Source organism: Poecilia reticulata, chromosome 7 (genome assembly GCF_904066995.2).
Source record: "Poecilia reticulata chromosome 7, P_reticulata-male-v2, whole genome shotgun sequence".
NCBI classification, from domain to species: Eukaryota; Metazoa; Chordata; class Actinopteri; order Cyprinodontiformes; family Poeciliidae; genus Poecilia; species Poecilia reticulata.
The window spans coordinates 7652437-7673698 of NC_088836.1; the positions used below are offsets into that span (position 1 = coordinate 7652437).

At 40.0% G+C, this 21262-nt stretch overlaps 1 long non-coding RNA gene across 1 annotated transcript; it reads left to right on the forward strand.

Annotated features, from left to right (window-relative positions):
* The first annotated feature begins 12878 nt into the window (after positions 1–12878).
* LOC145552182 (uncharacterized) lies at positions 12879–18525 on the forward strand. The gene is made up of 2 exons (XR_014088136.1): positions 12879–13303; positions 14079–18525. It is a non-coding gene; the product is annotated as an uncharacterized LOC145552182 (long non-coding RNA).
* Positions 18526–21262: the final 2737 nt, after the last annotated feature.

The following is a 21262-nucleotide window of genomic DNA, read 5'->3' on the forward strand; positions in this document are numbered from 1 at the left end:
TGGTGGCGCAGGGGCAGAGCACAACCCACATATTGAGGCCTTGGTCCTTTGAATTGTTAATGCATGCCACCATGAGAAAAGCCTACTGAGTTTTGCTTTAAAAAAAAACTTGTTTTAAAATTAAAATCCCACATTTTTGTCTCATGAAGTGAAAAAATTATAAGTTTTTGTTTGTGACTCAAAGTTTTGCTTGTGATTCTCACATGCCGTCGTGGGCAGGACCTAAAATCACAACAAAAGATTTCTGATGTGTGCAAATAAGTTTGTTTGGCAAATAACTTTAAGTTCACAAGACAAAAATGGGTTATTTCATTTAATTTAAAAAAAGTTTTTTAAACAAAAGATTTTGTTTTTTTAAAAGGAAATCATTACAATTCCAAAGGTTTTGGTTACAATTTTATTTTACTTAACTGAGGTTAATTTTTTTTATTGAATAATTGGGGAAAGAATTAACTTCATACTCTGCGAACCAGACCCTAAACTTTTTCCCCTTCATTAATGACACACGTTTATTACATACATTATATCTATCATGGTAATTCAGGGTGAGTTATTTTTAATTCTAAATGAATATCCTTGTTGGACTTTTATTTAAGTGCTATTCTCCTTCAAGATACATTTACCTAACGCTAGAATAAATGCAATGTAAAGTATGCAGCAAAGGAAATTAGAAGACGTATATCCATTATGGAGATGATCGGTTATGGACGGGCGATGTGCCTCTATTGCATAAGAAATACTTAAGAATGACCGTTATTATTAACGATACAGGGAAGACGCTTATTGGTTATCTTGTTTGCTAGCAAAGTCCTTAGCTATCAGCTAGCTAATAGCACAACAACAACAGCCTAATGTCTGTATGAGAAAAATACTGAATAGATAGATAAGAACAATTTCTCCTCACCTGGCTGTCTCCTGCCGCTTAAACCGCGACTCCAAGCTGAAGCAGAAACAAGATATTCAACGTTTTCCGTCATCTGACAAGTAGCAAGTCTACTCCACTTTATTCACAAAAAATGTTTTTTTTTTTTTAATTCACCAAAAACTGTTCTGTAATCTGGAACGTTCGCTACGTTGAGCTCTTGTTAGCCGCCTTATCTCAATGCGCGAGAGGCAACTGCGTCATGCATCACGGGAAAATGGTCAAATGTAGCAAGGTGACCAGAGGGCTTACAAAAAAAGAAACAATAAAAAACCAAATAATTTTAGTACATGTTATTATGTGTCAGAAGAGGGCTTAGAAAATAATAATTTAAAAAATGACCAAAAGGGCAATTTGGGGGCAAGGAGCAAAAGGGGCAGGTGCTCAAGCACCCAGCCCCCACCCTCGCCACGTGCCTGAACCTGGGTAAAAGTTAAGACTGAAGCTAAACCAGGGGTCCCCAAACTTTTTCTGTGGGGGCCACATAACTTTTCCCTTCTCTGGTGGGGTCCGGAGTCAGTTTGTAACAGAAAAAAGGTTACACGGTTATTCGATTGATTTTTACCGAAAAACCGTTAGTGAAACTGTCTCTGACTAGAATATATTCCATTGAGGGAAAGTCATATGTTAACATAAAAGCTCGTTTTCAAGTATAAGCTGCTACTTACAGGCATTGCTTCGAAGAATTCGACCTGGAATGCGGCGTTCATAACAAACACGTGTGTTCATCTGCTGTACTGCTAGCAAACAACCGTACTAATTAAATAACATAAAAGTTAAGCAGTTCCCTAAAAGTCCAACAGATGGCAGCAATTGCCAATTTAGGTGAGGAACCAGACAAAGCGTAGCCCGAAGACCCCCTATGATGGACACATACTTTGAACTTGGTTTTCCCTCGCCCGGACGCGGGTCACGGGGGCCCCACCCTGGAGCCAGGCCTGGAGGTGGGGCACGATGGCGAGCACCTGGTGGCTGGGCTTTTACCCACGGAGCCCGGCCGGGCTCAGCCCGAAGAGGAGACGTAGGTCCCCCTTCCGATGGGCTCACCACCTGTCGGAGGGGCCAAAGGGGTCGGGTGCATTGTGCTATGGGTGGCAGCCGAGGGAGGGGACCCTGGCGGTCTGATCCTCGGCTGCAGAAGCTGGTGAGGTGTTCCAGGCACGTCCCACTGGGAGGAGGCCTCGGGGAAGACCCAGAACAACCTGGAGGGACTATGTCTCTCGGCTGGCCTGGGAATGCCTTGGGATTCCTCCAAAGGAGCTGGAAGAAGTGGCTGGGGAGAGAGAAGTCTGGGGCTCCATTCTGAAGCTGCTGCCCCCGCGACCTGACCCCGGATAAGCGGAAGAAAATGGATGGATAGACATAAATGCATAAACTTCTGACTGTAACTTTGGATAATACGGCTGCTTTATTACAAAACTTTATTGTATAAGTGAATATTCACAATGTTATGATTTGTTAAACCCAAATGCTCAATTAAATAATTATTCTGTTTAAATTCTTGGTAGCACTTTATTTGAAGGGGTGTGCATAAGACCGACATGACACTGTCAAAAACATGACATAACACCTGTCATGTACATAAAGAAGTATTTATGAATGTTTATGACAGTTGTCATGAAGTGTCATGAATGACACTTCATGACAACACTTTAATGAAAAGATGCTCTAAAGGTTGCATTAAAAGTCCATTAAAAAGTACAAACTTTGCATTAAATTATCATAATTTACAAAATCATGCAAAGTTGGCACTTTTAATGGACTTTTAATGCAACTTTTAGAGCAACTTTGCATTAAAAGTGTTATTATTTACTAAGTGACACTTCATAACAACTGACAGAAGAAGAGTTATGATTGACGTAGTTGCAGTTCTATCCATGTTTTAATGTTGCAGAGCACTGTCGTTTTGCAAATAGAACAAAGTTTAAACTGGCATTGTTGTACATCTTTAATTTGGTCGTTTTATGCAAGATTTAGCAACTAGAAAGTGGCACAAAATAAGAATATTTTTTCACTCTGATTGGCTGATGTTAGGCCTACTGATTTTAAGTTGGATGTCCATTCATTACATTTTTCGTAGAAAAGAGATATTCCCGGTGAGATCTGGACTTTACGTTTCTTTTTGGGGATTTTTAATGGTACAACTCTTTTTTTCTCATTTTTTAGGGACAGGGGATTGACGCTTTGGATTTTTCCTTTGGGATTGGGACTTTGGATTGAAATGGAGAAATTCTCCCAGGATATGGAACTCTTTTGTGGACAATATTCGCATTAAAAAGGATCGGGAATATTTGGACATTTAACCATTTGGGTTTCTTTACTGACATGAACTGAGTGAATTAAATCTAACCTAAACTTATTTTTTAGGTATTTTTGGTTACTGATTTAGTTATCAGTATAACTATGAATCCATCCATCCATTTTCTTGCACCCTTGTCCCTTAATGGGGTCGGGAGGGTTGCTGGTGCTCATCTCCAGCTAACGTCTTGGGCAAGAGGTGGGGTCACTCTGGACAGGTTGCCAGTCTGTCGCAGGGCAACACAGACACACAACCATGCACACACACACTCAGACCTAGGGGGAATTTGGAGAGGCCAATTAACCTGACAGTCATGTTTTTGGACTGTGGGAGGAAACTGGAGTACCCGGAGAAAACCCATGCATGCACAGGGAGAACATGCAAACTCCATGCAGAAAGACCGGGGCCGGGAATCGAATCAGTATAACTATTATTATTTTATTAGTTTGTGGTTTTTGTAATAAATCATTGTTGCTAAAAGTCAACAAAATTTCATACTGAGTTGTTGATTATTTTTGTGTCAATATAAACGGTGTAACATATTTTACCCGATTACTGTGACGTATCCCCCTTGAGTGTATTTGTGAGTTCCGCTTTAACTAGAAGCTGAATTTTACAGTGTAATCAGCTCTGAGGGCTGACGGTTATGTTGATGCATAACCGATGCATGACGCAAAGTGTTTTTAATCACTATCTGTATCTCAGACATGGCACTGCATCTTGCTAGAGGAAGTGTTTGTGTAAGACTGACACTGACAACGCAACGCCCTGTATAGTCCTGGATTTGGAGGCACAGATCCTCATCCCAGTCACTTCACACTCAGCTGCAAACTCCTCCAGTGAGAGTTGTAGATCATGACTTCATGATGCCAGTAGGACCACGTCATCTGCAAAAAGCAGAGACATGAGCCTAAGGCTACCAAATCAGATTCCCTCAATACCTTGGCTGCACCTAGAACAGAATCTGTAACAAAGGGCAACCTTGGCAGAGTCCAACTCTCACTGGAAATGAGCCCGACTTACTGCTGGTAATGCAGACCAAGCTTTATCACTGGTTACATAGGGATCTAAAAGCCAATTTCAAAGGGCCTAGTACCCCACATTCCCAGAGTAACCCCCAGAAGTTTCACAAAGGGACAATGTCAAACGGATTCTCACCCAAACAGTCTACGTTTGGGTGAGAACTCCCATGCACCCTTATAACCCTGCTGAGAGTGTAAAGCTAGTCCAGTGTTCCATGACTGGGACAAAAATTTAACTGCTCTTCCAGAATCCAAGTCTGACTATCTGATGGATCCTCCTTTCCAGAACCCATGAAAAGACCTTACCCGGGAGGCTTCAGAGTGTGATCCCCCAGTAGTTGGAACACACTCTATGGCCCCCCTTTTTGAAGAGGGGGACCAGCACCCTGGTTTGTCAATTCAGGGGAACTGTCCCCGTTGTTCACACAATATTGCAAAGTTGCATCAACCAACACAACCCCACAACATCAAGAACTTTCAGGAACTCCGGGAAAATCTCATCCACCCACAGGGCCTTGCTTTGCGGTACTTTTTACCCACCTCAATGACATCTGCACCAGGGATTAGAAAGCTTGACCCAAGGTCCGCACTCTCAGCTTTCTCAGTTTAAGACGTGCTGATGGAATTGAAGAGTTCTTCACAGAATTCTGTCCAATGACACACAATGCCCCGAGTGGAGGATGGTGAACCATCTGGCCAAGACACCAGATGGTGGACCAGAATCACCTCGAAGTCAACAATATCCATCTAGGTCTCACTGAGCATTGACGTTCCCCAGTACAACATGGAAGTTTCTCTCCAAGGACTCCTAAACGATTGGGTAATCTGAACTACTGTTTTCACAAACAGCCAAACTCATCCTCCCTCACGTAGGAGGAGGGACCCTGTCGTGTTGCTCACCGTTTGAAATTCAAATACATTTACCAAGACGGAGAAGCAACAAATCCCGACTCCTGCTCTGTGCCTCTCAGCAATGGCAACTCCAGTGTGAAAGAGTATCCAATCCCTATCAAAGCGAGTGTTTCCAGAGCCAGAGCTGTGCATCGAGGGGAGTCCAACTACTTTTGTTAAAATCTTTCAATTTCACCCACCAGATTCCCCACTAGAGCACTGCCATGCCACATTCAGAGATATTTATATTATATTCATATTATATGACGGTACGCTAGTATTTTACAAACTATTCCTTAGAAAGGAATTTCTGTTTCAGTAAAATAGTAATTGGCTACAATTTCATAAACCTTTGTTGTTATCGCTGCTTGTACAATACCTAGCAGGGTGTATTTACTCGCAAATATTAATCCATCCACACACGTACCCCACCAACTCTTAGAATTAGCAGAAGTTTCCATTTCCGGTGATTTCTCAGCTAAAGATTTAGGCTGCTTAGCTTCATGCGCCAAAGTTTTAGCTGAAGTCGTATTTCTAGTAGAAGTTTTTACATGCCTATGTTTGCTTTTTAAAGTTTGCGTTTGAGATGATGTTTTAGATGGAGTCTGAAGCTGCTTTAGTTTATAAGTCGCACGTTCAGTCTGAGTCGATTTTTCCATTGATTCCAAAATAAAATGCTCAGTCTGTGTAGATTTGTTGGCAAAAAAGTTTGGCTGCTTACAACCACTGCTCAAATTTTCCGTTTGAGTTGATTTTTCAGCTGTAAAGATTTTTGGTTGCTGTTGGGTTTCAACTGCAAAGTTTGGTGTTATCAGTAGCTCCGTATGTTCACCCATAGCATCAAATTCATCTTTGATGGTTTTTCCTACTTTTTCTGGCAGTATTTGTTCCTCCTGTTTGCTCTCAATCTGTATTTTCAATTCCCTATTTGAATCTCTGAGAGATTCTGTCAATTCATACATTTCACCTACCATGTGATCTTTTTCTTTTATTTGAGCAGTATGTTTTCTTTTTTCCTCCTCCAAGTACAAAATCTTTTCCTCAGAACTCTCTTGTGCGTTTCTTAAAATCGTACATTCATCTATCAATGCTGTTGTCTTCGACTTCAGTTTAGTGTTTTTGGCTTTCAGTACACGATTTTCTTCTGTCAGAGAGGATCGGATCTTCCTTTCTTCTTCTTCGGATTCCAAAATGTGATTGTTCAGTGTTGTTAGTATTGATACTTTGTGTTTTGATTTAGCAGTTTCGTATAAAATCTGTTCTTTTACACTCTGGAGTTCCTTTTTGCCGTCTTCTGCCTCAAGTATTTGATTATACAAAGCATCTCTCAGCTTTTCCATCTCCTGCTCATATTGTGAGCATCTTTTAAGAAGCAGTATCTCATCCATTTTACCCTACTACTTAATGACAATCTTTCTTGCTTTGCCCTGTCCTGGCAAATGAATCCAGTGTGTTTTATAAACTAGTCACATTCTATGTCACCAACATTTAACGCGTCATAATGACAACCGTTTATGACGATCTGTGCTGCCACGTCAGTTTTTCCAAACTTTGTGCGTCAAGATAGCCGTCTGTTGATTATGACCGCCGACAATTGTTGCCAAGATTACGGCGGGGGAATTTCGGAAGAAATCGGCGGTGGAAGTTACTTTGTGACAAAGCCCGGCTGATAACGGTCACCTAGGTAAAAAAAAAAAAAAAACTACACATACAGTAGCACATAACTAGAGATTAAGCCAGGGGCGAGAGGTAAAGTGGCGGTGAGAAGATATACGCCTACCGTAGCTTTCTCCCAGACTTTTTTTTAGAAAATCGTTTTTTATATAAATGCCAACCAATCTGTAACATGTGGAACCACCAGGGGTCGCTCTCCCACATAGTGAGCTCCCATGAAAGGAAAGCTGTCAAGCTGGTGGCCAATAGACCCTTTTCACAGCGACGTCAGACAATGGCCGCCATAACTCGAAACGGTGTATCTTTACTTCCGGTGTGATTTTGCCTCGGGAAACCTGACTGAAAAAAATCACGGATACTCATTATCTTATGGATATAATAAAAAGGTTAATAATAACAGCATTAAAGTGTTAGATAACCATCATTACTCATTGTCAAGCCACCATTCTGTAACTGTGTATAAAATAAACAGCCTCTGATCGGAGAGTAAACCAGCTAGCAGCAGCTTTAGCCACAGTTAAGAAAAACATACACCGCTCTGTCAGTGCTGTAACGTTTAGAGATTCACTTCATCAACTTTAATAAAACAGCATTTAAGTGTTAGATAACAGTTATTGCTCATTGTCAAATCATTCTCTGACTGTGTATAAAATAAACAGTCTCCGATCGGAGAGTAAACCAGCTAGCAGCAGCTTTAGCCACATTTGAGAACATATATATATATATATATATATATACACCGCTGCCTGTCAGTGTTGTAACGTTAAAAGGTTCACTTTATTCATCAACTTTAATAAAACAGCATTTAAGTGTTAGCCGTTATTAGTCATTGTCAATTTACCATTCTCCAACTGTATTTAAAGGAACCAGTCTCCGATCGGAGAGTAAACCAGCTAGCAGCAGCTTTAGCCACAGTTAGGAAACATACGCCGCTGCCTTTCAGTGCTGTGTTGTTAAAAGTTTCACTAAAATCACTTACATCTTCCAACACTGTTGTTTAGAAAAGCATTTTAAATATTGATTTAAGCGCCATCTGCCAAATAGTTTACATATTCTGATGTGATTCATAATTTCTCCTTTTGTTTTGTTGTCCATCTTTCTCAACAGTAGCCGACCTAACAACCCACCATATCTGAGATGGTCTTGTTCCTCTGTTCATGGCAGGTTTAGTCAATCAGCTGTGGGACATCTGCTGTCTAATGTCAAACTATCATGGGCCTCTTGATTTAAAAGGAGATAAACCAGTACAGAGCCTCCCTGCTCCTACAAGTCACACTTCTTGGATGAACACTCACTACTCCAAGCAGCTGTTAGAAATGAAATCTTTGCGTATCTATCCTGTAATTAATATATATATATGTATCTATTAATAAATGAATTGATGTGTAGAGTTCTGTAAAAACTATTATAAATAGCTTCTCTTGAGTAATCTACATATGTGCAACTTTTAGATTTAAATTGCTTCTTTTTGTAAAGTTTACACATCTGGCAACGAAGTATGTGGAGGAGAGGAAATGCTAAAATTAAAGCTGCCATTAAGGACCAAAGACATAAGGTTTGTGGCTGTATCTTTAAAACATCTATTTAATAATTATATTAAACACTTTACATGGTTACTACATTACACAAACATAATTACTACAGTTAACAATTTAAGTCATTGACAGAGAAAATGTAGTTACAAAAGACATCAATTTTATTTCAACTGTATGTACTCAGGGTTTACAACTTAAGAAGACGTCCATGTAGGGTGCCAGTCCGCAGTGAACTGGTGGATGACAGGGACAATAATATACTGTAGTGAGCAGTTTGAAGCAGAAGTCCCACCATGTGATCCACAAGGTTTTCCCACCTGAGCACAAACTTCATGCACTTTGTTTCCACAGGCACCACAGCAGAATCAAGTGTAATCTGTTAAAAGGGACATGAAGTTGTTATTCCTATGTTATTAATTTTCTACTGCCAAGTCTACAGCCGCAGGAAGACAAAGTATAAGAAACTTAACCTTCTAAATCATAACATTTGATAAATATTCATTGGAGAAATGAGAAGTTAATCAGCTAAGATAGATCATCACATTTCTCCAATGAAACGTTAATATCTATCTATCTAAAACAGAGTCTTCCTCCTCATGTCTCGATCGTAGCAGGAGTTTAACTTCTCAGGACGTGGTGGAGCAGCGGGTGTTTGGCATAACTGTTAAGTTTTGGACTTGTGGCTTCAGGTAATGTCGCTACTGAGCGGGTGGTGAAACTAGCGTTAGTGAGGAGGGTTTAATCCGATCATGCATTTTACATGACGGGTGGCAAACCCAGTGTATACTATAAAAATCTGATTAAGATTAGAGCCTAAATACGTTCTATTTCCAAAACAGAAAGGCTACGTAATGTTAGCCAGCTAACAAATTACTATTGCTATCCTAGCATATCAACTAACAGCTAGAAAAAAACCAAAACACGTACCTTCGTAGTCAAACTGGTGTCAATCAGCGAGGAATTTGTCCAGTTTAGATTATGTTGATGAAGAAAAATTGTTTGCAAATAGTGATGCATCTTCAAATCGTATTTGTGGCAGCAGCTTTAGAGTGCAGAAACAGCGTTAACTACACTCACCGGTGTTACGTCAATCCGCGTTTAGAACGCCACCCTAAGAAAAACAAGGCTTCACTGTAAATGTAGTGTTTGCTCAATTTTTTTTTTCTACAGCAGAAGTTTTGTCAAAAAAGCGTAACAGACTAAATTTCAAAATGTTGTAAAAACTTTTTTTAACCTGTTCTAGTCGACGCCCGCCATGTGGCGGGCATGACGTCATGCATTTAAAAGGCTTCCGTATAAAAAAAAGACGGCATGAGAAGTGTGCATTTCAGTTCTGTTGGACAGTAGAGACTTCAAACTTTATAAAAGTAGTGTTTTTATATTGATTTTGTTTTATATTTACTTCCAAATAAAACCAGGAATATGATCGATCATTTTCGCCATAGCGTAAAGCGCATTTTACGCACGTTGAGTGCAATCAGTGGATGTTTTATGACCAAAAAGTGAACGAATGCATCATGAAAACCATTTTTCCGAGTTCCTGCAAACTCACCACATTTCTGAAGCAACCAATCAGAAAGCATTTTGATTTGCCATCGGAACAGCAGCGCGGGAGAGAGTTTTGTGGGGGTAGAGAACGGCGCGTAGTTGACATTTCGGATTTAGCTAGTGGTGTTTTGGATTAGATTTTTTTGGAAGTAGTGTTTTGTAGTAGATTTTTCGACCGTACGTGTGTTAGTTAGTGTGCTAGTGTGTGTGTGCAGTGTTTGTAGACGTTTTTTAGTGTGTTTAGTGTGTCAAAATGAGTCGCTACATGACTGCGGAGCAAGCCCTGAAGTACATGTATGAATGTGAAGAGGACGAAGGCGCGCTGCCAGATGGCTCGGACTCGGAGTTTGAGCTTGACGATGAGGTTTGTTTTGTTTTGTTCTTGTTGTTTTATTTCTTTTTTTGGCATAGGATATGTACAGTAAATTATTATAATCGGAGTAGATGCACACGGAACCAGATTACATGCTAATTTCCATCTCTAGGTTGGTGATCCCTCCATTTTGTTCGGTGAAGAAGAGGAGGAGGAGGAGGAAACTCCCGCCTGCTCTGTCCAGTTGAGGCCCACACAACGGAGAGCGCCACGGAGAGCACAGCGAACTCGGGCAAGATCCAGATCTCCTCTGGCTGAGGCAGCACCAGAAACACGGGCTGGACAGTGGAGCACTGAAGAGGACACAGATGCAGCCCCTGTTGTCAGCCGGTTTCAACCAAGGAGAACACCAGGACCACAGATGGATCTTCTGACCAACCACAGTCCAAGTGAGCTGTTTTTGTTGTTTTTTGCAGCTGATACAGTCAAGACCATCTGTGACAACACTAACAAATATGCTGCAAAAAATCAAGCAAATGGGAAAAAATATAAATGGGCTGAAATAGACACAGAGGAGCTGTATAAGTTCTTTGGTCTATTGATCCTCATGTCCTTGGTGCAACTACCAAGTGTCCAGGACTACTGGAGACAAAATCATTTTTTGTCTGTTCCAACTCCAGCGAAGGTCATGACAAGGGACCGGTTCAGGACCATTATGTGGAACTTGCATCCAAGCAATCCTGAGGAGGATGTCAAAAATGATAAGAAGAAGGGAACACCAGCCTATGACAAACTATTTAGACTCAGGCCTGTTTTTGATGACATCCTCAATGCCTGCCAGGCTTACTATCACCCAAAGAGGGAGCTGGCAGTCGATGAAAGGATGGTGCCAACAAAGGCAAAAACTGGCATGACCCAGTACATGAAAGACAAGCCAACTAAATGGGGACTAAAGTTGTTTGTATTGGCTGAGTCAAGCAGTGGCTACACTGTGAGTTTCAGCTTATACACTGGCAAGACTCACACTGCCAGTGAGCATGGGCTGTCGTATGATGTGGTAATGAACCTTATTCAGCCATCTTACCTGGGCACCGGCTACCACATTTACATGGACAATTTTTACACCAGTCCCACACTGTTCATGGACCTTGCCAGCAAAAAGTTTGGAGCTTGTGGCACTTACAGGGAATCCAGAAAGGGATGTCCTAAAGGAAGGCCAAATGCTCTCACTAAAAAAAGTGGAAGAGGATCAGTGAGATGGATCAGAGAGTGCCCACTGGTCTTTGTGAAGTGGATGGACACACGGGAGGTGTCTGTCTGCTCCACTATCCATCCTGCGTTTTCAGGTGAGACGGTGCAAAGGAGGGTGAAGAACAAAGAGAAACGCTGGATTGTAAAAGACATTCCATGTCCTACACCAGTCATGGCATACAACAAATACATGGGAGGGGTTGACCTGTCGGATCAACTCATCCAATACTACTCTGCACAACGGAAAACTTATCGCTGGTACAAGACTGTGCTTATGCATTTGGTTGACATTGCCACAGTAAATGCTTACATTCTACACCAAGAGTTGTGCAAAGCCAAAGGAGTGAAGCCCATGACGCACAAAGACTTCAATGTGGAGATGGCCAGTCAGCTTTGTAGTGTGGACATGGCAGGTGTTCCAAAGAAAAAGGCAGCTGAACACATTCCTGTGCCCATTAGTGCTCAGCAAAATGCCAGAAATGGCAGACTGCAGTGCAGACACTGCCTCCAGGTGAACAATGTCAGGAAGGACACTCCCTGGAAATGTGAGGGCTGTGATGTGCCACTGTGCCTTCTGATGGACAGAAACTGCTTTGCACAATGGCACAAGTAATATAGTTATTTGTTTATCTTGTGGCACCCATTTTGTAAATAGTTGAAAGTGGGGGGGGAGGTTTGAGACATTGTGATGTTGGAGAAAATTTGTCATGGAAATATTGACATATTTTGTAAATAGTTGTAAAAAAACGCCTGGGAAATTACCCACAATATGGTGAAAATATGACTACTAATTTGTTTTTTACTAAGTTTGTACAAAAATTCTTAAAATTTACCTAAAAAATTTTCATGTTAGACTGTAAAAATGGTTTGTTCAATATTTTTTGTGAGTTTTATAGTAAAAATATCAATATTTTTTCTACTCGGATTTTGTTTCTGTGTGTGTTTTTTGCTCCAATGTGATAATAAATTTTGTCAAAAGGAAACAAACACTGTAAAATCACAAAGTTTAGGATGTTCTGAAAATAATGATACCAAACAAGGTAAGGTAAATAGTTTTTAAGGTGAAAATATAAGGGTAAATTCAAAATTAGACCAAAACGGCCATTTAGACCCAAGACTAGAATGGGTTTTAAATAAAAATTTGTGGAAAAAGAAACAGTCCATGCAGAAGTTTAATAAAGTTGCAATACTACATGAATGGTGAAAAGCATTTTTTCCCCCCTAGGCGCTATATATATATTATATATATATATATATATATATATATATATATATATATATATATATATATATTTTCTGGACGTGACTTGTGTGCTTAAAGACTGCATTGAATTGCCCATCCCATCTATAAAGTAGTTTAGGTTAACGAGGGACAAGTGAACTCAACATAGAAAAAAAAAAAAAAAAGAACTGAACAATGGGATGATGGGAAGAAGAAGGGAGAAGAACGCGGGAGAGACAAGGAGTAAGCTCATGGAGACCACTGCTAATGCATGGCGAGGTTGAGGTGGGAGCAAAAACTGGACAGTTTTACGCACGTTCTGCACAAGTACATCTATACACGGTGTATAGGAAACCTGCAGAAGTGCGGTTGAGTGAAGAACTGCGGAGGAGAACTGCGGCTGATCCGAGGTGGCTAGAGGAACGTGTCAACATGGCGACGCTAGCTTTAGCATGATTGAGGAGGAGTCCTGCAACTCGTGTGGCGGAGTTCTAACGGAAATTGGACTCGCAAAGCAACCTTGACGGAGAGGACGTCGGCTGAGTGAGCAGGTCTGAGACACTTTTATTGTGTCGTAACGACGTCGCACCCTAGCTCCATCAGGCCTGCAACGAAAACTTTAACCGGTACCGGACAGTGTGTGTGTGTGTGTGAGTGAGTATGGGCCCATGTGTGATATTGTGTTTGAAATTGTAAATTTTGGTATATGTATAGAGTTAGTGTTGGTGACAAAAGTTGAATTCTGGTTATATTGAAACGACAGTTGAAAAGAAAAGTTTTTCCATAAAAACGGTTTATTTTTTCAAAGTTCTTATTAAAAGAAACTATTCACGTAGCGGGTTGTCTGGAGTTAATTATGTTACTTTAAATGAGTGTATGGTAATTGGACGAGTAAGGACTTACTCAACATAGGTAAACCTGCGTGGTATCTACCAGAACTTAACGAACCCAAATAGCCACCAGTGAGTTTATGTTCTCATCCCAGTTAATAGCGGACAGAGCAGTGGGGTGCTACATATATACAAGTAGTGTATCTGCAACAGACTGGCGACATGTCCAGGGTGACCCCGCCTCTCGCCTGACATGTTAGCTGGCGATAGGAACTATGGCTCATCCTGACCCCACTAGGAATGAGGGGACTAGAAAATAGATGGATGGATGGATATTTATGCATGTATAGGTATATGGGAGCAGTGGGAGAAGACAGAGGAGTCCTTATTTTTATTTTCACAGATTATCTGTAACATTGCAAAATATTGGCATTTACAAATACAGAAGTTGCATACTGCAGCTTTGAAGATTTCAGTGACAGCTATAACCTATTGATTCTCTGTTGTGTTATGTGAAATATTTCAACATATTCAACTAACAGGATTTTTTTATTGTTATTTTGCTAAACAGATGCCAAAGAAGTCATTGGTTCCCCAAACAGCTGTAATTGAAGTCCTCTGTGCTTCAAAAAACAGAAATGGCAACATTGCAACTCAGAGAGAGCAGGGTGAGACACAGCAGGGATCGTCTTACCCAGCTGGCTCCGTTCCGCACGTGGAGGAAGCCTCTCCCAGAAGCATCAGTACTAACACGGAATATTATGGAATCTGAAGAAAGATCCAATCCTCTCTGACAGAGCTCAGTAAAAAATTTGGCGGAAAGCTAACAACAAAAGCCCTTTACACATTTGTCAAATTAAACAGACACAATATCTGGGATACTCTTGATTATAATAATGAAAAGAACATGACGGAGACAGACAGCAGTGAGAGTGACGCTCCTTTTGACCAACGCATGTCTCCTTTACAAAACAACGGTGATAAGGCTTTTAATGCGGAGCTTCCATTTGAACAGTGGATGCATGATTCCAGAGTCACATGTAAAAAGGATATGTTTAAAAAAAAAGGGCATACGCCATTTTGAAGAGAGGCACATGGACTCATATTGTGAACCAGGGAATCTGGAATGAAATTAAAAATTATTGCACTTTTACATTTAAAAGAGCCAAGGTGTACCCCAACCAGGTGATATCTTTTATCAAAATAAGAGGTTTCAGTAAAGAGTGCAATGGTCAACTGTACATTACATGTGAAAAGGAACCAGACATGCAGTGCCCAATGGTGCTTCGGTGTGTGATGGCAAACGCTGCCCCCGCGTCTCTCAGCGGGGTGAGACGCAGTGGGGATCGTCTTACCCAGCTGCCTCCGTTCCGCACTGCGAGGCAGCGTCTCCCAGAAGCATCAATACCAACACGGAATATTATGGAATCTGAAGAAAGAAGAAAGATCCGATCCTCTCTGACAGAAGAAAATAGTGTACTGAAAGCCGAAGTCACTAGGCTGAAGTCGAAGACAACAGCATTGATAGATGAATGCACGATTTCAAGAAACACACAAGAGAGTTCTGAGAAAAAGATTTTGTACTAGGAGGAGAAAAAACACTTACTGCTCAAATAAAAGAAAAAGATCACATGATAGGAAAAATTTATGAATTCACAGAGTCAGAGATTCAAATAGGGAATTGAAAATACACATTGAGACAAAACAAGAAGACCAAATAAAGCCAGAAAAAGTCGGAAAAAAGAGAAATTTGATGCTGTGGGTGAACATACAGAGCTACTGATGACACCAAACTTTGCAGTTGAAACCCAACAGCAACCTAAAATCTTTACAGCTGAAAAATCAACTCAAACGGAAAATTTGAACAGTGGTTGTAAGCAGCCAAACTTTATTGCCAACAAATCTACACAGACTGAGCATTTCATTTCGGAATCAATGGAAAAATCGACTCGGACTGAACGTGCGACTTATAAACTAAAGCAGCTTCAGACTCCATCTAAAACGCAAACTTTAAAAAGTAAACGTAGGCATGGAAAGATTTCTGCTAGAAATACGACTTCAGCTAAAACTTTGGCGCATGAAGCTAAGCAGCCTAAATCTTTAGCTGAGAAATCACCGGAAATGGAAACTTCTGCTAATTCTAAGAGTTGGTGGGGTACGTGTGTGGATTTATTAATATTTGCGAGTAAATACACCCTGCTAGGTATTGTACAAGCAGCGATAGCAACAAAGATTTAAGAAGTTTTTCAGAAAACAGAAATTCGTTTCTAAGGAATTGTTTGTAAAATACTAATGTACCCTCATATAATATGAATACAATATAAATATCTCTGAATGTGGCATGGCAGAACCCAATCGTTTAGCAGTCCTTGGAGAGAAACTTCCATGTTGAACTGGGGAACTTCAACATTCAGTGAGACCTGGATAGATATTTTTTTATGTTTTCTCAATTAACCAAGAGTTGTTTACCTTTCGACCGATGCTTTTAATTTGAAAGGGTTTTTAAACGACAAGGTTGCTAAGTGATCTACACAAACTTCTGACAATAACTGACAACTGTATTGGACATAGTGCAGAGAGTAAGAGAGCGTACCAGTCACAGTTAAAGGGAGATGACCAAGGAAAAGTCCAACTAAGGTCTAAACTGTTAATTAGTTAGCGCTCGGTTGATGAACAATTTGAATGTTTTGACGAGAGTATTGTATTTATCCAGTGTAATGATTATGATTCGACATGAAATAGTGTTGATATTTGATTAACTGTCAAACAGTTGGAATAAAATATGAGCAGGAGATGGAAAAGCTGAGAGAAGCTGTGTATAATCAGGACATTGAGGCAGATGACAGAGAAAAGGAACACCGAAGTGAAATAGAACCACTTTCAGATGAAACTGCTAAATCGAAACACAAAATATCAATACTAACAACACTGAACCATCAAATTTTGGAATGCGAAGAAGAAAAAAGGAAGATCCAATCCTCTCTGACAGAAGAAAATCATGTACTGAAAGCCGAAGTCACTAAACTGAAGTCGAAGACAACAGCATTGATAGATGAATGTACGATTTCAAGAAACACACAAGAGAGTTCTGAGGAAAAGATTTTGTACTTGGAGGAGGAAAAAAGAAAACATACTGCTCAAATTAAAGAAAAAGATTGCGTGATAGGACAAATGTATGAATTGAGAGTCAGAGATTCAAATAGGGAATTGAAAATACAATTGGAGACAAAACAAGAGGACCAAATACTACCAGAAAAAGTTTGAAAAAAAGAGAAATTTGATGCTGTGATAGAGCTGCTGATGACACCAAACTTTGCAGTTGAAACCCAACAGCAACCTAAAATCTTTACAGCTGAAAAATCAACTCAAACAAAATTTGAACAGTGGTTGTAAGCAGCCAAACTTTTTTGCCAACAAATCTACACAGACTGAGCATTTCATTTCGGAATCAATGGGGGAAAAAAAAGACTCAGACTGAACGTGCGACTTATAAACTAAAGCAGCTTCAGACTCCATCTAAAACATCATCTCAAACGCAAACTTTACAAAGCAAACATAGGCATGTAAAGATTTCTACTAGAAATACGACTTCAGCTAAAACTTTGGCGCATGAATCTAAGCAGCCTAAATCTTTAGCTGAGAAATCACCGGAAATGGAAACTTCTGCTAATTCTAAGAGTTGGTGGGGTACGTGTGTGGATGGATTAATATTTGCGAGTAAATACACCCTGCTAGGTATTGTACAAGCAGCGATAGCAACAAAGATTTATGAAATTGCAGCCAATTACTATTTTTCTGAAACAGAAATTCCTTTATTTCTAAGGAATAGTTTGTAAAATACTAATGTACCCTCGTATAATAAGAATACAACATGAATATCTCTGAATGTGGCATGGCAGCGCTCTAGTGCGGAAGAAGTCGAAGCTGGTGTGTGAGATTGAAAGGTTTTAGCTAGAAGTAGTTGGACTCACCTCGATGCACAGCTCTGGCTCTGGAAACACTCGCTTTGATAGGGATTGGATACTCTTTCACACTGGAGTTGCCATTGCTGAGAGGCACAGAGCAGGAGTCGGGATTTGTTGCTTCTCCGTCTTGGTAAATGTATTTGGATTTCAAACGGTGAGCAACATGACAGGGTTCCTCCTCCTACGTGAGGGAGGATGAGTTTGGCTGTTTGTGAAAACAGTAGTTCAGATTACCCAATCGTTTAGGAGTCCTTGGAGAGAAACTTCCATGTTGTACTGGGGAACGTCAATACTCAGTGAGACCTAGACAGATATTTTTTTATGTTGTTTTGAGAAACTTCCATGTTGTACTGGGGAATGTCAATATTCAGTGAGACCTAGATAGATATTTTTTATGTTGTTTTCTCAATTAACCAAGAGTTGTTACCTTTCGACCGATGCTTTTAATTTGAAAGGGTTTTTTAAAGGGACAAGGTTGCTAAGTGATCTACACAAACTTCTGACAATAACTGACAACTGTATTGGACATAGTGCAGAGAGTAAGAGAGCGTATGAGTCACAGTTAAAGGGCGATAACTAAGGAAAAGTCCAACTAAGGTCTTAACAATTAATTAGTGCTCGGTTGATGAGGGAACAATGTGAGTGTTTTGCCGAGAGTATTGTATTTATCAAGCGCAATGTTTATGATTCGACATGAAATAGTGTTAATATTTGATTAACTGTCAAACAGTTGGAATACGTTTTAGTTTTTTTGTAATATAGAAATGTTATAATTAAATACATGTATTGTAAATTTAATGATATTATATATTAGTAAGGTTCTTAGGTAACCGTTGCATGTCGAAATGGATTCCAACTGACCCCACACGTAAAACCTGTATCATTTTCCATAGACCTCTACGTATGCCTCTGTCCTTGCACGCACAAGGGTTAACTAAAAGGCTAGAACCACTAATAGTATTTTATTTGTATGTTTGTAGCCCTTACGGTGTACAAATGCTGTTTGTGTACAAACAGTACAAATGATGTAGAATAAAGAAACGTGAACCATCAGTTTGAGGGACCATCTTTTCAACTGGGATGCTACAGGGTGTCTTGACTCTCTTCCTCTCTGGTGCTGGTTCTTCGGACTATCAATCCTACATCGTGACACTGCACATGCTCAGCCCGATAATACAACACACGCTTTGTACACAACAGACAGTTATCTTGACGTAAAAAGTTAGGAAAAACTGACGTGGCAGCACAGATCGTCAGAACCGTTTGTCATTATGACGCATTAAATGTTGGTGACGTATAACGTGACTAGTTTATAAAACACACTGGATTCATTTTCCAGGACAGAGCAAAGCAAGAAACATTGTTATTAAGTAGTAGAATAAAATGGAAGAGATGCTTCTTAAAAGATGCTCACAATATGAGCAGGAGATGGAAAAGCTGAGAGAAGTGTGCATAATCTGCAACTTGAGGCAGAAGACAGAGAAAAGGAACTCCAGAGTGTAAAAACAGCTTTCAGATGAAACTGCTAAATCAAAACACAAAATATCAATACTAACACTGAACCATCAAATTTTGGAATCCGAAGAAGAAAGATCCGATCCTCTCTGACAGAAGAAAATCATGTACTGAAAGCCGAAGTCACTAAACTGAAGTGGAAGACAACAGCATTGATAGATGAATGTACGATTTCAAGAAACGCACAAGAGAGTTCTGAGGAAAAGATTTTGTACTTGGAGGAGGAAAAAAGAAAACATACTGCTCAAATAAAAGAAAAAGATTGCGTGATATGTGAAATGTATGAATTGAGACTCAAGAGATTCAAATAGGGAATTAAATACATTGAGACAAAACAAGAGGACCAAATACTACCAGAAAAAGTTTGAAAAAAAGAGAAATTTGATGCTGTGATAGAGCTGCTGATGACACCAAACTTTGCAGTTGAAACCCAACAGCAACCTAAAATCTTTACAGCTGAAAAATCAACTCAAACAGAAAATTTGAACAGTGGTTGTAAGCAGCCAAACTTTTTTGCCAACAAATCTACACAGACTGAGCATTTCATTTCGGAATCAATGGGAAAAAAAAAAAAATCGACTCAGACTGAACGTGCGACTTATAAACTAAAGCAGCTTCAGACTCCATCTAAAACATCATCTCAAACGCAAACTTTACAAAGCAAACATAGGCATGGAAAGATTTCTACTAGAAATACGACTTCAGCTAAAACTTTGTCGCATGAATCTAAGCAGCCTAAATCTTTAGCTGAGAAATCACCGGAAATGGAAACTTCTGCTAATTCTAAGAGTTGGTGGGGTACGTGTGTGGATGGATTAATATTTGCGAGTAAATACACCCTGATAGGTATTGTACAAGCAGCAGTAGCAACAAAGATTTATGAAATTGCAGCCAATTACCATTTTTCTGAAACATTCCTTTCTAAGGAATACTTTGTAAAATACTAATGTACCCTCACATAATAAGAATACAATACAAATATCTCTGAATGTGGCATGGCAGTGCTCTAGTGCGGAAGAAGTCGAACAAGCTGTTTTCCAGATGTCCCAAACAATCGGAAAGAGGATTCATCAGAGAAAATGACTTTACCCCAGTCCTCAGCAGTCCACTTCCTGTACCTTTTGCAGAATATCAGCCTGTCCCTGATGTTTTTCCTGGAGAGAAGTGGCTTCTTTGCTGCCCTCCTTGAGGCCTTGCTCCAAGAGTCTCTGCCTTACAGTGCGTGCAGATGCACTCAACACCTGCCTGCTGCCATTCCCGAGCAAGCTCTGCACTGCCGGTAGCCTGTTCTTGCAGCTGAAACACCTTTAAGAGACGTCCTGGTGCTTGCTGGTCTTTCTTGGGCGCCCTGGAGCCTTTTTAGCAACAATGGAACCTTCCTCCTTGAAGTTCTTGATGATGCGATAGATTGTTGACTGAGGTGCAATCTTTGTAGCTGCGATACTCTTCCCTGTTAGGCCATTTTTGTGCAGTGCAATGATGACTGCACGTGTTCCTTTAGAGATAACCATGGTTCACAGAAGAGAAACAATGATGCCAAGCACCAGCCTCTTTTTAAAATGTCCAGTGGTGTCATTCTTACTTAATCATGACAGATTGATCTCCAGCCCTGTCCTCATCAACACGCACACCTGTGTTAATGGAGCAATCACTGAAACGATGTTAGCTGGTCCTTTTAAGGCTGCAGTGAAGTTGAAATGTGTTTTGGGGGATAAAGTTCATTTTCTAGGCAAATATTGACTTTGCAATTAATTGTTAAGATGATCACTCTTTATAACATTCTGGAATATGCAAATATGCAAATTGCCATTGTAAAATCTGAAGCAGTGGACTTTGTAAATATTAACATTTGAATCATTCTCAAAACTTTTGGCCATGAATGTAGATTTTGTCAACTAAAATTTTTTGAACAATTGTACAAGTTTTTCTTAAACCAAATTAAACCAAACCAGAAAGTCAAGAGACGGCAACCAATATCTATAAGAACTTGTAGTCATCCTGCTGATCAGAGACAACTATTGCATAATTGCATGGAGCGGTCCAAGAAATGCAACCCACTAGAAAAAAATCCCATTAACTACACTCACACTATTACACTAAAAAAAATCTGTCTTGTCATATTTAGGAGGAATATCTAAGGAGGAAATCTGACCTATTATTGTGGCATTTAGCAAATAGGAAGGCACCAACTGCAGTTTTGTGGCAGATTACTGATCTTTAATTACAGATTAAAGATCGGATTAACAATTATGGATCAGAATTGGCAGGTCAGGCC